Source organism: Euprymna scolopes, chromosome 15, assembly GCF_053919585.1.
Source record: "Euprymna scolopes isolate OS-2025 chromosome 15, ASM5391958v1, whole genome shotgun sequence".
NCBI classification, from domain to species: Eukaryota; Metazoa; Mollusca; class Cephalopoda; order Sepiida; family Sepiolidae; genus Euprymna; species Euprymna scolopes.
Window position 1 is genome coordinate 76849455 of NC_136496.1, and position 16509 is coordinate 76865963.

The 16509-nt window shown below is 33.3% G+C and overlaps 1 protein-coding gene across 8 annotated transcripts in view; it reads right to left on the bottom strand.

Annotated features, from left to right (window-relative positions):
* The window catches only part of LOC145293910 (uncharacterized), a 192060-nt gene extending 175981 nt beyond the window's left edge, over positions 1-16079 (bottom strand). The window contains exon 1 of one of the 8 annotated variants that reach the window (XM_080140724.1): positions 15714-16079. The gene's annotated coding sequence lies outside the window, so the exon portion shown is untranslated. The remainder of the gene's footprint in view (positions 1-15713) is intronic. The other 7 variants (XM_080140721.1, XM_080140720.1, XM_080140719.1 and 4 more) reach the window with 7 other exon arrangements.
* Positions 16080-16509: the final 430 nt, after the last annotated feature.

The window sequence follows — 16509 nt, forward strand, 5'->3', positions numbered from 1 at the left end:
GAAATTCAAGTGTGATGTAAATGGATGTAAAGAGGTTTGTATTTGTTGAATAATCAACCATTACTCCAGTTCAATTAAAAATTGTGGAAACCTCATTTTACCAAGCTACACCGTCATCTTAGGCCCACTAATTCAGCAATGATTGACCTGATATCTTCAAAAGAAATCCAGGTAAGTGCGTGTCATTCTGTCATGGTCTTTTCTGACGCGCTAGGCTCTATCTAACCATGCGAGGTTAAATAGACTTAAATAAAGACTATCACTTAGAACCGATTTCAATCGTTGTGCCAAGATGCACATGAAGAAAGTCGGGGTCATTACATTGGCCGAAACGTTGTGAAAATAAAGATAAGAATAGTAGTTCGAATGATCCAACTTCTTTAGTTTCCCCCCGCCCCCCCCCCCTCCGACCAAGAGAAGTTGTGATCAATATTTTTGTATTTATGGAAAATGAACAGCTGGAAGCGTCGATATGATAACAATTGTGTGCAAATTTGTTTGAAAAGAAACTCGAGCAATTTAAAATAATTTCATATTGCTTTTGTTTTTTTTAAATAGATTCGACAAAACCAAGTTCAAGTCTTCAATCAAATAAGAAAATGACATGTAAATAAAGATCAACTACAAAGAAACAAACGTTGAACGAATGCATTCCTTGTGCAAATCATCAAAACTTAACAAAACGCCTGTAAAATAGTTCAAAATTATTTTCAGTGCATATATAGATCCGCCCCCAAAGGGCTGGATACGTTGACACAGTAAAGTCTGGTAACGAATTACAACAACCGAAAGTTGAACATACAAATATATATATATACACGGCTGGGATTAAATTATCTATATATAAATACTGATATTCATATTAGATTGAAGTTTACCATTGCGTATATCAGGTAAAACTACATCCTTTTGATTTCATTGTGTGTGTGTGTGTGTGTGTGTGTGTGTGTGTGTGTGTGTGTGTGTGTGTGTGTATATATATATATATATATATATATATATATATATATGTGTGTGTGTGGTAAATTTTTACTTGGTTTCCACCTTCACATTTTCCTTAAAAATTACGACTGTTTTAAGTTTTCGGGTATGCCGAAAACGAATATCGCATTTAAATTTTCTGCAAATAAGTAGTTTTCCCGATATTAAGTATTGTAGTTCTTATGTTACAGTAGAATCCCGGGATACAGTGTCCCTAGAATACGTTTTTTTCAGGTTACGATGTGGAATACAATGTTTTTCCGGCCCCTGGTTATGGCATTTGCCCTGCCTTACAGTGTTATTTATTATGTTATTTGATTATATACATGTGTTTTGTATACTGTACTGTATTTTATTACTAATTTTTTGTTCCGTATCCCAGGGTTCTACTGTATAAGTGTGGCCATTATTGTACATGCAAGCATGCGCATATTTTTGGCACGTGCATTTGCACATACAACACTGGCCACCACTTATAACAAAGAATTACATTGCTTAATATCCAGAAAACTACTTATTTGCGGAAAATTTAAATGCAATACTCGTTTTCAACATACCCGAAAACACTTAAAAGTCATAATTTTAAAGGAAAATGTTAAGATGAATACCAAGTAAAAATTTACCAAATATATATATATATATATATATATATATATATAAAGTGATGGTTATGTAGTTGCAACGAGAGAAAAAAATGTATATTTAAAAGAGTGTAGCCATCAACAATTGTGGTTTTTTTTAAAGGTTTTCATCATATTTTTATTTTAAAATATTTTTATAACGCGTTTTGAGCTTAGGGTGTGCTCTCTTCAGATGTTTTCGTAAAAAGTTTTTCTTTAAAATGGGAGTTTGAAAAGTTATTTTTACCTCTGCTGATACTAAATGTGTTTTTTCAGAGTGATGTGGTCTCAGACATCCTGTCTCCAACCGTAAGTGTTCACAGTGTCCGGTCAAAGTTAGATTCAAAGTGGGCGCTTTTGGTCCATTTGGTGAAGGTTTTTATGTTTTTTTTATGTTTTTTTTTAAAGACTTTCTTTCCTCATGTATAGCACATACTCACACACAATCACACACGCATATATATACATACATGTACATGTACACATACACACGCATATGCATGCAGGCACATACACACATACATAGAAATATATGTAGGAGCATACATATATACACACACATCCACCACTAACATGTCAGGCACATATTGGTTAATTTTTTTTTTTTTCCCCAACCAAAACACGCATGCATACATGCACTAAATCATTCAAACATAAGTACACGCACACACACACACACACACACAAGTAAGATGGAGAATAGGTAGGAGAAGATACATACACACACATATACATACACATATATATATATACATACATGTATGTACATATAACACTCACAAACATCCACATACTATGTAGGCACATACACACACACACACACACATAGAGAGACATATGCAGGGGCTCACACATATGCGTATATCCATATCCACACGAACACATTTACCCACTCATACATATGCATACATATGTACATATATGCACACACACACATACAGATGCGTATACATTCATCCACCCATATATATATGGACACATGCACCCACAATCACACATACACATACATATTCATACATCCTACCTTATGTATATATTGGTTGAAGTTTTCTTTCTTTTCTAATCCAAGCACATATGCATACATGTATTCAGTCACCCAAACATAAGTGCACGTACACACACAAACAAGATGAAGCATAGATAACAGATGATATATGTACATACACACACACACGTATACACAATCATATGTATACACTCACATACACACACATATATACATATATACATGCACATATGTGCGCACATACACACACATACGTATAATTTCTAATTGTTTGTTTAGTTTAGAGAAATGGTACTGTACTGGATATGGACGCACGCATCCGTGAAAGTGTGCACGCGCTTTATTGTGCTTCTTTTGTTTCGTGTCTGAGGGTGCACATTTACCCCAGTATGCATGCGTGTAAGTGTATTTTGTGTTTTGCCTATTTATGAGTATAATTATGGAGAGATGTTTAAGGCGGGGTTAAACTTTGCTATGAAGTTTTTTTCTTGTGTTAGTAAGTAGAAGTAGTTGTCAATTTGGAAGATGGGCATTATCTCTTCTCAGGATGTCTGAGACCACATCACTCTGAAAAACACATTTAGTATCAGCAGAGGTAAAAATAACTTTTCAAACTCCCATTTTAAAGAAAAACTTTTTACGAAAACATCTGAAGAGAGCACACCCTATTATGAATTTAGGAAACAAACAATTAAAAAAATATAAAACAAACAATTCTTGGCCTTCGGGATAAGATCACAGTGTAGAAGTATCTGTTCTGATGCTACAATTCACCTTTTTTGTCCTCGGCCGGCGGAGGAGAAATTCTTCATGACTGAAACAATTTTTTTTATTTTTGTTCCTATCCAGAGTGCCCCTTATTGAGGAGCTGGATTTTCCCCACCAGATTATATGTTAAAATATTTAAATAACTATTACTTTAAATACAGAAACTATATTTAAAGTTTTGGTTTTCTGTTCTTCTATGTCCATTTTTTCCCCATGTTTTTCATCAAAATGTGTAGCATATTTTAATCAGTTACATGGTTAGGAATCCTATACTCCACTATAATCTTCATTTTCATATCAGTGCAGAATACATGAATACGGAAATGAAGTTCCCATCTATATATCTATAAAAGTGAAAGCGTCTGAGTGTCTGTCTGTCTGTGTACATTTCCCTACACAATAACTGTCAATTTTCAGTCTACAGATTCGATATTTGATATACAGGGTACTGAGATTTGGGAAAATCTTTGTAATCCATTTTCGGCCAGAAATTTGGATGTTAAGGGGTCAAAGTTCAACGATTTGACCTTTGAGAACTCTACCAAACTCCTCTGCCAATTTTGGGTCTAAGCACTTGAAATTTTAGATAAAGGTTCCTTGGACATGGATCTAACTTAATAACTTGATTTGAGCCCAAAACAATAAATGTTAAGGGGTCATAATAGGGGTCAAAGTTTAAAAAAATTTTGATCTTTGCGATCTCTATCAAATTACTCTGACAATTTCTGGTCTAAACATTTGAAATTTTACATAAAAGTATTCAGAGATAAGGCAAGCTTTTTGATCGATTGGAGTCGAAAATTTGAGCTACCAATATATAAATGTATGCATGTATGTTTGCATGTCTGCCTAAAACTTTCGATAGAGGCGACAAATTTTCCTACGATCAGTATCATTTTGAAGCTCAACCCTTCAGACGACAAATACCAAAAAATTGGCTTAAAACATTAATTAGCAATAACCTGTGGCATTCGCTGAAGACCGAGTGACAACAAGTTTCCCCAGATTTCCAATGTTCTCCACCTCTTGACCTCTTGAGATGATTGCATGTTATCGCAACAGCCGTTTGCCATTGATTTCTCGTTGGCATCAGCCATTGGTGTTTCCTGGGGTTTGGGTGACAAAATGCCTCCCCAAGGTACCATTTAAACTGCACACTTCCAGTAGAGATCTGCTTAGTACTCTCCCACCTTGGACGTTCCATCCTCCCTGACCTTTAACAACTAGTTGGTGTGGTGCCAGCTGATGTCATCTACAGTTTTTTTTTTTTTTGCACTTCATGGGGAATGTGGACCCTGCGTAAACGGGTTTTAATTCAAGGGCTGCACCCTAAGGTTTTCTTTCACTTTCTTTGTGTATATCTCATACACTTTTTTGTAATCGAGTGTGCATTTTATTTTTGAATTTTTTTTTTTTAATTAAATTTGATTTATACTTTTATTTCCTGCTTGTTTTTATTTTATTTTCATTTTATTTTAATTTACTTTTATTATCATATTATATTTTTCACACAAATATTTTTATTTTTGTTACATTTATTTTTTCATACATAATCAAATAATGCTTTTGGCCTTTTTTTCCCCCTTAAATAGTACCTTCAAAAAGTTTTTGTGATTAAATAAACCAATGAAAACCTTTTGCATATGCGCTTTTTAGGGAGCAACCATTAAATTAAAACCCGTTTACACAGGGTCCACATTCCCCATGAAGTACCATTTTTCTGTTGTTATTATTATTGTTGTTGTTATAATAATAATAATAATGATAATAATAATAATGGTGCTTGTGCAGTGTATGCACCATGCTATATTTTAGATAGGATTTTCAAGTTAAAGTAAATTTTATGGTATCTTTTTTTTTTTTTTATTAAATTGTTAGGTGAAAGTGCAGAATAGTTAGAAAGCCCCCTCCCCCTGTTAAGAATGGTTTTCTAAATAAGAACGTTATTATTTCAGCACAGTAAGTACACGGCACAAATACCAAGCAATATTTATTTATAAGATAAACACATAAACACAAGAAAATATGTTAACTAAAATTTAATGTACTCTTTATTTTTAGTTCATATAAAAACTTTAATTAAAACTGATTAGTTAATGAATTTTTAAGATGAATTTGTGTTCGTATGTCTCGGGAGAGAATAAAGAATTTCCTATTTCATTTCCCATTTCAGTCATGTAAATTATTTGCAGATGAAATGTTATAAAACAAACAAAAACTTTTAAGTTTTAAATATATTTCAAAGAAATAAATTACGCCCGGTGCTAAAATATTGAATTCATCGATCGCTTTAGTTAAAAAAACAAAACAAAAACAAAACAATAACTGTTGTGAAAAATGCTTCTAGCTTTAAAATATTTGGAAATACTCAGTGAAAAGTTTTATTTATTATTAAAAGAACGGACTGAAAAATATTCTCATAAAAATTGTTTGTTTTGCAGTTTAAAAAAATAAATAAAATGAAATATTCAACTTCCTTCAATAGAAATAAAAGTTCAAGATCAAGTTCACTTACTGTTATATTTTGTTAGATTAAAATTATCCAAATGGAAAATTGTTTTTTTCTCTGTAGGAGAATAAAAAAACATGCAGTTTTGGATCACCTTCATAAAATTACCACAGCCACAATCTAAGGCAACGAAAAATATGTTTTATGGCCACATGGTTGAACACCAGAAACTTTAGGCACCTTTACCTACATGTTGATCTGGTAATGACATCACACTGTCATGTCCTCGGCCTACTCTTTTGGTAGCCATGGTTGAGCTGGCAATCATGAAGAAAGACCTGTTCGTTAAAGGGATGTAACTACTTTTATCAAGAACATTCAAGTAAATGTAAGAAAAAAATGTAAAAGAAAAAAATTATCTATTGTATTATACTTACTTTTTTAAAAAAAAATTTTATTATATTAAATAAAGTAGTTAACAAAACATTTTTACCTACATTTACTCAAACGTTTTTAGTAAAAGTAGAGTTATCTCCCTTTGTTGCCATTGAGCTTTATATCTCAGGATATGTCAGTACTATTATAGTATCGCAGATAATGTCCGTTTTGGATTGCCTGGAACCAGACTTGAGCAGGCGAAACTGGGCTTGTATTCAACAGCAAGAAGTGTTTCATAAAGCAATTCAGTATATCTTTTTTTGGAAACAAACGCCTCCACTCTAATTAAACCAGACCTGGATAAGGTGTGCAGCATCTAGCAAAAGCCAAACCCACAAAACAAAGGGGAATTACATTTTCTAGGTATACTAAATTACCTTTTCCCATAAATTCCAAACTGAAAAGGCTCACCCACTGTGTGGTCTTCTTAAATCCCAATCACCATAGATTTGGGACCGTGACCATCAAGTGCTACGACCAGCTCAAAGAAATGATTACCGATGACATGCCTTTCATACTACGATCAGACTAAACCCACATCGCTAGAGGTGGATGCCTTGCAGAAGAGCTTGAGAGTGACACTGATCCAAGATGGCAAACCAGTTGGATTTGGATCCAAAACATTAAGTGATATACAAACAAGATACAGCAACATCAAATGAGAGATGTTGGCAATTGTGTACAGTATTCAACCATACCTACGGGAAAGCTTTTTCCATCATCACAGACTATAAGCCACTGGTTACAATATGTGCAAAATCATTGCATTCAGAACCACAACAGCTACAGCAAATGTTATTGAAGATCCAGGGCTATATATACCAAGTAATATACAGACTGTATAGCGAGATGATCTTTACCGACACTATCATCTATTGCCTAATTCCGGAAACAACAAACCAATTGAACTGGGTTAAAGAGTGGATAGCATAAACACTGAAGTCGATGAGGATCAGACCATCTCAACCGTCGACTTCTGATTCAAAAAGTAGAAAATGCTCCAAAACAGCAAAGAATTCCACCATGAATCTCGTTAACGAGATCATATACCAGGGATGGCCACATAATATCTATGAATTACCTGCGGAGACCTGATCATATTGATTACATTGATCCTCCCATGATGAGCTTGCCATTGAATCTGGGATCCTGTTCAAGGCCAAACAAGTACTCATCCTGAACAAGAGAGAAGACATTCTATATCAGTTCCACTAAGTCCATGGCATAGAGAAAAGATATTGAAAGGATGTGCAAGTTGTGTACACTTTGCCTGGAACAGCAAGATGCGCACAGGCATGAATCACTGCACCCACACAGCATTCCATCCTAAGCACAGGAAGTTCATCACATGAGACCTATTCGAAATTGATGGGCAGCAATTTTTGTTCACTGTTGACAAGTACCCAATTGTTGATGAAATGCCAACAAAGCAGTGGCAGATAAAATGAAATATTATATCTCGTTTTTTGGGTTGTCCAGATAAAATAATGATAGACAATGGTCCACAGTACTCTGGACAGGCTTTTCAAAGCTTCATCAATACCTGAAGCATCAGGCATGTCACAAGCTCGCCTTACTATGCCAGAAGCAATGACTTCATAGAGAGATGTGAAACAGATTAAATTAACAATAAAAACAAAAATGAAAAATGAAAGAAAACTAACATCCAGCATGCTTTGTTACAGATTAGAGCAACACCAAAATATATCAAACTACCATCACTAGTTGAAATACTTTTTGGAAGACGTATATCAACCACCTTACACAGCTGATCAGAACCAGGAAAAGAACATCACAAACAGTTATGTGAAAATTACCACAATTATTTCCAGGTTCGTGTGTATGGTACTACATAAACTCAACAACACACGGTAACCTGGAACCATCATGAAGAATGGCAAAGGACTTAGAAACTACATAGTAGAGTCGCCTAATGGAACTAGACTGTCGCAATTGCACCCATTTGCCTGCCATACCAATTCTGGTGAAAAAAAGTTCGCTTTGATATCTCTGAACATGACACCATAACATTGGTTGTTACTCTATGAACGAAACAGATTTACAAAATGCACCAAATTTTTTTTATCAAAAAAAAGAAAAAAAAAAAAAAAATGATAAGATGGATAAAATTTTGGACTTTGGAATCTAGCAAAATTGTTTATATAATATATATCAGTATAAAATGTATTATATATATGTATACTAGCAAAAGTACCCGTCGTTGACTGGGTTCAAAAACAGCCTACAGAAAATGGACTCTGATTTATGAAAGTACTAGCGAGGGGTACCCACGTTGCCCGGGTGTTTGTAGGTGTGTGTGTGTGAAAAAAAACCCAAATGTGAAAAAAAACAGGTGCCTGTGAAAAAAAAAACGAAGCCTTGACGACACGCAGTTGGAAAATAGTAAAGTGTGAAAAAAAAACAGGTGCGCGTTTTTGATTGACGTGATGGCGATAGCTATACAGCAGTTAGCATTTTGTGCGGGACAGTTTTTAATGAGGTCAATAAATCAGTTTGTTTGTTTTTAAAAACCCGCTCCCTCATCTCGAAATGAAAGCTACCGTCTGATATGACGAAGTCGACATTGACCAAACGTTACTTAGCTCTCTAGAGACCACTGGCTCTGGGTCTGTGATTAGAGTCGAGTTTCGCTTTTTGTTTATACCGAAAACCGAATGTAACGCGTGCCGATGTAGGAAATGTGGAATAATTAACGTTTGAAAGTCAATAAAATTAAATAGACAGGCGAAGTTTTAAGAAGTTGTGAAGCGAGCGTGCGCTTCTCTGAAAGAAGCCTTTTGTGGACATCGAGGAAAAGCGTACGTACATACATACATACATTTTCGCTTTTATATTTATAGATGATAGGTTATGAAAAGGAAGGGTTGTAATGAGATAGCTTCGAATTTGGGGGTATCAAAACCAAAACAAAATATGATGAAAGTAAAAATAAAATAGATAAACCCCATAATTTATTATACCATACCTGTTCACACTGAAACACTTATCATAATATTCTGTGGATCTATATTAAAAAACCTTGTTAAACTTTGTGACATATTTCCATTCTATGGAGATCAGGCACGAACGAACACCCCATAATTTTATTATACCATATTTCTTCAAACTGAAACATAATTATCAAAGTATACTTACGCAGATAGATATGAAAAGTCTTAATTAAAGTTTGTGGGTATTTCCATTCTATGGGGGCTAGACACGAACGCAGATCCCACAATTTTATTATACCATCCCTATTTAAGTTAAAATATACTTATCAAAGTATTCTTATGTACATCTATATCAAAAACACTTGTAACATTTTTTTTTTTAATTTTTAAATTTTTTATTTCCATACTTTGTGGACCAGGCGCGAACGCGTAAAAAGATAGCTTCAAACTTTGGGGATATCAAAAGCAAAACAAAACAACCCCCCTTAAACAAACATGAGAGAGCAGTAGGGCGAATATTTATTGACACCAACATATGAACACTAATTAGGGTTCCCCATTATGAATAACCCCAATGGGGTCCCACCTCCCTTGGTGTGAATGAGCGATGCAACTCATGAAAATCTCTCCCTTCCATGGTGGGGGTTATCATAGCAAGTTTGGTAGCTCTACATCAAACGGTGTGAATGTGCATAGGGTTCCCATTTATAAGTGACACCTACATGGTGGGTTATCCTGACATATTTGGTAACTCTACGAATATAAATCAAATAGTGTGAGCATATACAGGGTTTCCAGTCATAAGTGACCCCCCCTCTTGGGCCCCATCCTTGTTAGTGAGGGTGAGCAGTGTAACTCATCAAAACCTTCCCCTTCCCAAATTTGGCAGCTCTGTGTGTGGGGGGAGGTGACTTTATCATACCCATTTTTGTTCCTTGGTAACTCTTATCATTGTATGTGGTCAGTTTAGTATAATAGTAAACCATGTAGGTGCCTATTCGTGTACAGACACACACGCACATTGAGCTTTATGAATAGATATATAAACAAAAATCTAGTATATATATATATATATATATATATATATATATATATATATATATATATATATATATATATGATGATGATTGCAACGTGCCACTTCCTCAGACACTTAAAGTCCGCGAGCCCAAAAAGGACTTCCATCGCCACAGGACCATTTGAATAGACAAATGCCTGAGGGAGTATCTATACAAAGATGATGTTACAGAGACTTAGCTTTGTACGACAGCTAAGTTTCTCTCTCTCGGTTCAAAATGTTGAGATCCAGCAACAAGCAAGAGCAAGATAGCCAGCAACAAGTTAAACTGCAGACCAGCTTAATGCGGGTACTGGTCTTCCGCTTTATGGCTTTTTTAAATCAGAGATTTGCTTCTCCTAGAAAGGTTGCCTTCACCACGGCTTACGGGAGCCCTCTTTCACCCCAATACACATATACACACACACACAAATATACACGGTGCTAGTTGGCCATTGACCCAGAAAAAGGGTTCATTCGCCCTTTGGAAGGTCTTGTTTTTAATCCTTCAGGGAGACTAGCCGCCCTCCTCACCAAACAAATCTGGTGGGGGGAACCAGTTTAGTCGCCGGTAACCCGACCATGAGGCAGGTAGTACTGGATTACATGGTACCAGTAGCATATGACATGATCTATATATATATATATATATATATATATATATATATATATATATATATACGTTTTTTTTGTTTTTTTTAGTTTTATATATTTTTAAATAAACTATAATGGATATAAGTAAATAATAATGTAAATATATCAAAAAATAATTATAACCAAAAAGGGGTCGGGGGACTGATAAATAGTATGATGAATTCATCCGAATAAAACACAGCAGTTGTTTTAATAAATACTTTCTTTTGGTGGGGGACAAAGACGAAGCACACAAGTAGGTAAGACATTTTTTTAATAACATGAATAGGTTAACCAAATTAATCTGGAGCAAAAAAAATATCTAGATGTGATTTTTTTTTTTTTTTTTTTTTAAAGGAAGGTGATGTTTAATCAACATTGCCATGATTTAATATAATGTTTTGTTTTTAAATCTCCCAAAGCAGTGTTTCGTGGTAAACAGCTGATAATCCTGAAATAATACTAGGACTAGTACGAATTCTTGGAAGAAAACTAATACAGTGATTGCAAGAGACTAATAAAAAAAAAATGTATATATTTATATTATTTTTTAATTTTATACATATTTTTTATATATTTCTTATATATATTTTTAATAACTAATAATTATAGAGATGGTAAGAGAAAATAAGAATGTAAATATATAAAAATGATACAAATAACAAAGAAAGGGGAGGGTGATAATTAGTAGAATGGGTTCAACCAAACACTATATAAAAACAGTAATTTGTAATTAATAGGCACATTAACTTGTGGAGAAAGGGATGGATGGCACAGGTAAGAAATACTTTATATAAATATAAATAAACTGGTTAGCCTAATTTTTTTGGAGGAAAAAAATTAGATCCAGTATCAAAAATATTTTTGTTCATGTGTTTTGAGAGAGGTGGTGTTTGATCGACACTGCTGGAGAACTATGATTTAATATGTTAATTTGTTATATTTTTAATGTTTCGGCATAATCGCGTTGACATACAGTTCTTGTCAGATCACCGAAGTTAAGCAATGTTGAGCCCAGTTAGTACCAGATGGGTGACCATTTGGGAATTCTAGGTGTTGTATGTTCTCTCCGCTTACCTCGGCATTTGTTTCCATTCATCTTGCACATACACTTCACTTTCCACTATTATTTAACAATGTCGACTAAGGAGATGTGTGGTTGGAGATTGCACACCTTCTGCCATGAAAATTTCATGCGCAGGCCCCCCCTTTGTGGGTATCCATAGTCTGTTAAAGTCTGAAGGAGCCCTTTTTTAAGGTTTCATGTTAAACAACTGATGGTCCCTCTACAAACATTGGTACTATTCTTTGTTCATGTAAGTAAAGCTATTTATTCAGCGATGCAGGAAATTGATTGACTTACTGACAAAATAATTTTCCAACGAAGGAAATTTTTTTAAAATAGTTTTTAAAGAAACTTCCAAGACTGTATATGTATACAAGAGAGAGATCTTGTAGCTTACTGCTCAAGTGCGAGTACAGTACAACTTAGCCATCCAATTAGTTCCAAAATAAAAAAAATAAATAAGTTATTACATAGGGAAACCCTAAAAATATCACTTAATTAAAAGAATATACAGAAAAATCTTTATGGCATACTCATCACGAAACGAAGATGTCATATTCCAAAAATCACGTAAATTGATCAAGTAGGTTCTTCTATATATAGAATTTTTCCCCCGATTTTAAGAGTAAATTGTAGCAATTTTGATCTCTATAGTTCGACGGAGTTGTGCGCCCTTGAATTTTAACACATTTTTAAAATCATAGCTGCTCCTCCTGGCTTCCCCCTGGCGCTTGTTGTGAAATTTTATTTTCTTTATGAAAAAAGGAAAAAAAAAAAAACTACTTAATCAATTTACGTGATTTTTGGAATATCACACCTTCGTTTCGTGATGGATATATACATCATAAGGATTTTCTGTATTTTTATTAAGTCGAATTCTAAACAAGAACCGTATTTATATACAACTTATTGCATAAAACCATCATATTTTCATGCTTTGTTGACTACTGCATTTTTTATTCAATTACACTTATTTTTGTCAATTCTATGATGATTTCAATAGAAAATCGAGTGCTTATTCAAATTGGCACTTATTGTGACAATTAAAAGTAAAGAAAATACAGAAACGTCTGTATGACTACGTACTCGTTACAGGAGGACGAAAATGTCATATTCCAAAAATTACGTAATTTGATTAAGTAGGCTTTTTTGGTTGTTTTGTCTTTGTTTTTTTTTTTGTTTTCAAGAAAATAAAATTTTACAACTTAAGCGTTTTTCATTGGGCATGATGAAATCGATGAAATAAATAAAGGGGAGAAAACTCAAATCGAAGTGTCGAAGTCAAAATCGGCCTTATGTTCAATACAGTTTATTAGTAAATCACTAAGAATCGTAAATTTTGATTTAAAAAAAAAACAAAACAAAAAAACCTACTTGATCGATTAAAGTATTTTTTGGAATATGACATCTTCGTTCTGTAACGTGTTTACGCCCATCATATAAACTTTTTTGTATTTTCTTTACTTTTAATTGCCGCCATAAGTACCAATTTGAATAAGCATCGAAAATTGTTTCACACATTTTTTTATTGCTCTGCAGTCGATGTAAACTAAAATCGATACCAAAGCTATCCTAAAAAAAAAATAATTCAATATTTGCGAAAGTTGCGTACAAGCGCAGGTCCGTCCCTATTTAATTGCCTCCTCACGAGGACACAAACACAATATCGGTTTGCAAAGCGAGGGAGAATACAGTTCTTCAAAATGGGCGTTTTGGATTAAGACAAAATAAAACTGTATCAGTCTAGAAGGATTTCTCCTTTACTGATCGAGGAGAAAATAGATACAATTTGATTTCAACCCGAACAACGAGATATTGTGTATCGTATCTGCCCTTACTCAAAAGGAAACGAACATCTTTTACTGGGTTAGATTTTGGTGCTTCTACACTTTATTGCCGAAATTAGAGACGCCATTTTATTTCACGCACCTGCTGTGCAAATGTAAGGGAGACACCATTATTTTAAACTATGGTCGAAGCATGAAATAAAAAAAATTAAAAATTAAACTTCCGGAAAGAACTATGGAAAAAAAAATGAATAAATTACTGAAAATGGGAAACGAAAACAAAAACATTTACTGTATAAAAATTTATCACAATATAATTGTAAAAACATTTATTGAAAAGTTTCCATAAACTATTTTACTATTCACACGTTTATGATTTATTTGCGTAAAAATAATACGGGCTATAAGCATTTTAGGTTCCGTAAATATCGGATCTGAGTAAAGTAGCCATATTTCTTTAGACAGTAACGTAAACAAAGATAGCACGTTCATTATTATTATTTATTAAAAGCAAAGAAAATACATTCGTTTAAGTTTATTAAAAACTGAGAATTCTCGGTGCTAGTGCACTTAACCGATCCGGATCCGCACTATTTTTTTAAATAGTTTTTTCAAGTTTAATTAAAGTTTTATGATATCAGTTTTTATTAAATTGTAAGGTTAAAGTACAGAATAGGTACAAAACACTCTTTCCATGTTTAGAATGGTTTTCTAAATAATAACATTATTTCAGCTCGGATCAATAAGTGCACTGCACTAGTACCGAATTCTCCCTAAACAAAGATGTAAAAAAAAAAATATGGGTCAAAATTATTGTTATAATTCGATGAAAAATGATAAATGTTTTGTTTTTGTTGGTATTTGTGCAGTTTACAGACGTGTTTTTATTTATTTCGGTAGGACTTTCAAGTTAAATTCAATTTTCACGTTATCGAATTTATTAAATTGTTAGATGAAAGTACAGAAGAGTTAACAAAGCCCCAACAATAATTACGAATGGCTTTTAAAATAATGTTGTTATTTCAGCACGTTTCGTAATCTGCACAAGTACCTTTTTTTCTTTTTAAAAAAGTTTTTTTTTTTTTTTTTTCAACAAATCTTATAAATATAAGAAGAAAACGACGATAACAACAACGTGATCAAAAGAAATATTTTCATTTAAGTTTATATTACAATTACGGATAAAAAGCGCGCACATGTCCACAAAGTGTAACGAATTATAATCGAATTATGTACGTTTTTTTTTTATTTATTTATTTATTACGTTTTTTATAAACAATGTTATGTAAATAAAATAAAATAACAATGATAACATGATTTTTGTCTTTCTTTTTTTTTTCATCGATTAAAATATTTTTTAACCTCCATCAACCAACAATGTTTGAAAATAGTTGTATTGAAATAAATGTTGGGCCTATACTGGAATTGTTTCAAACAGTTGAGATTATTTAAATATATTACTTTGGAGGCATTACGTATAGTATAATATATATATATATATATATATATATATATATATATATATATATATATATATAAGTAGATTTGTTTTGTTTATTTATTTTTGCGTAATATCAGCAGCAAAAGTAAGTCTACATCTATTATTGTTTACGATCATATATATATATATATATATATATATATATATATATATATATATATATATATATATAAATAATGGTAAACATTAGGCGTAGACCTACTTTTGTTGCGGGTATTACGTGAAAATAAATATATTATATATATATATATTATATATATATATATATATATATATATATATATATATATATATATATATATATATATATAATTTCTATTTAAAGAAAAAGTATTCCACTGTGAGCGCAAAGAAGCCTTCTGAATCAAAGAGAGGTGGATTAAGTTTTTTTTTTAAAGGCAAATACCTCGTTCAGCTGTGAGCACAATAAAAAAATAATGTCTTGGCATTTCTCACCTGTTTTTAAACAAGAAGTTTCCGTTGTCCTTTTTTGTACTTGTGTTTGTGGGGGGGGGTCCTTCCTAATGGTATTTGTAAGAATTATTACGAAGTAAATACGATCCGTCTTACTGTGTTGTTGGATTTGATAATAATTTTTTTTTTTAAATGTGAAAACGTCGAGGACTCGACTAGACTGCAGTGAAAAAAAAAAAAACAGCTAATCTTTTCTTCGTGACTTCTTGTGTGGGACAGAAAAGGCTACAGCAGCAGTTCAGGTGGTGGTAGGATTTCAACGAGAGAGAGGGGGAGAGAAAGGAAGGGAGTAACCAATGTGTTTGTTTCGTCCTCCTCTCTCCTTCCACTTACGTTAGGTGCGTGGACGAAGGAGGGGGAGAGTGATTTTAACATTAGAACAAGATAGAGAGAGAAGGGGCGGGGACAGCTAAAAGGCACTGCTTTTGAGGGTGCAAAATGGGGCATTAGAGAGATCTACTCATAGATCGGCCAGCCCTTCGGGATTAGAATTCAAACCGGCAGTCTGTCGTTTTTTCAAGATGGCCAGTTAGTTCTCTCTCAGAATTGTAGTCCTGTGCAATTCTAGGAGGTCCACTTTTCCAAACTTTCCCTTCTCGCCCTTTCAGAAAAGTTAGTTCTTATTTATTTACTTGCCTTACAACGAGTGCAAAGTTAGACACAAGGTAGGTTTTTAATGTGAGGAAAATCCAACTCCCCAAAAAGGAGCACTCTGGTTTAGAACAAAAATGAAAATCGGCTTAGTCTAGAAGGATTTCTTCTTCACTGACAAAGTACA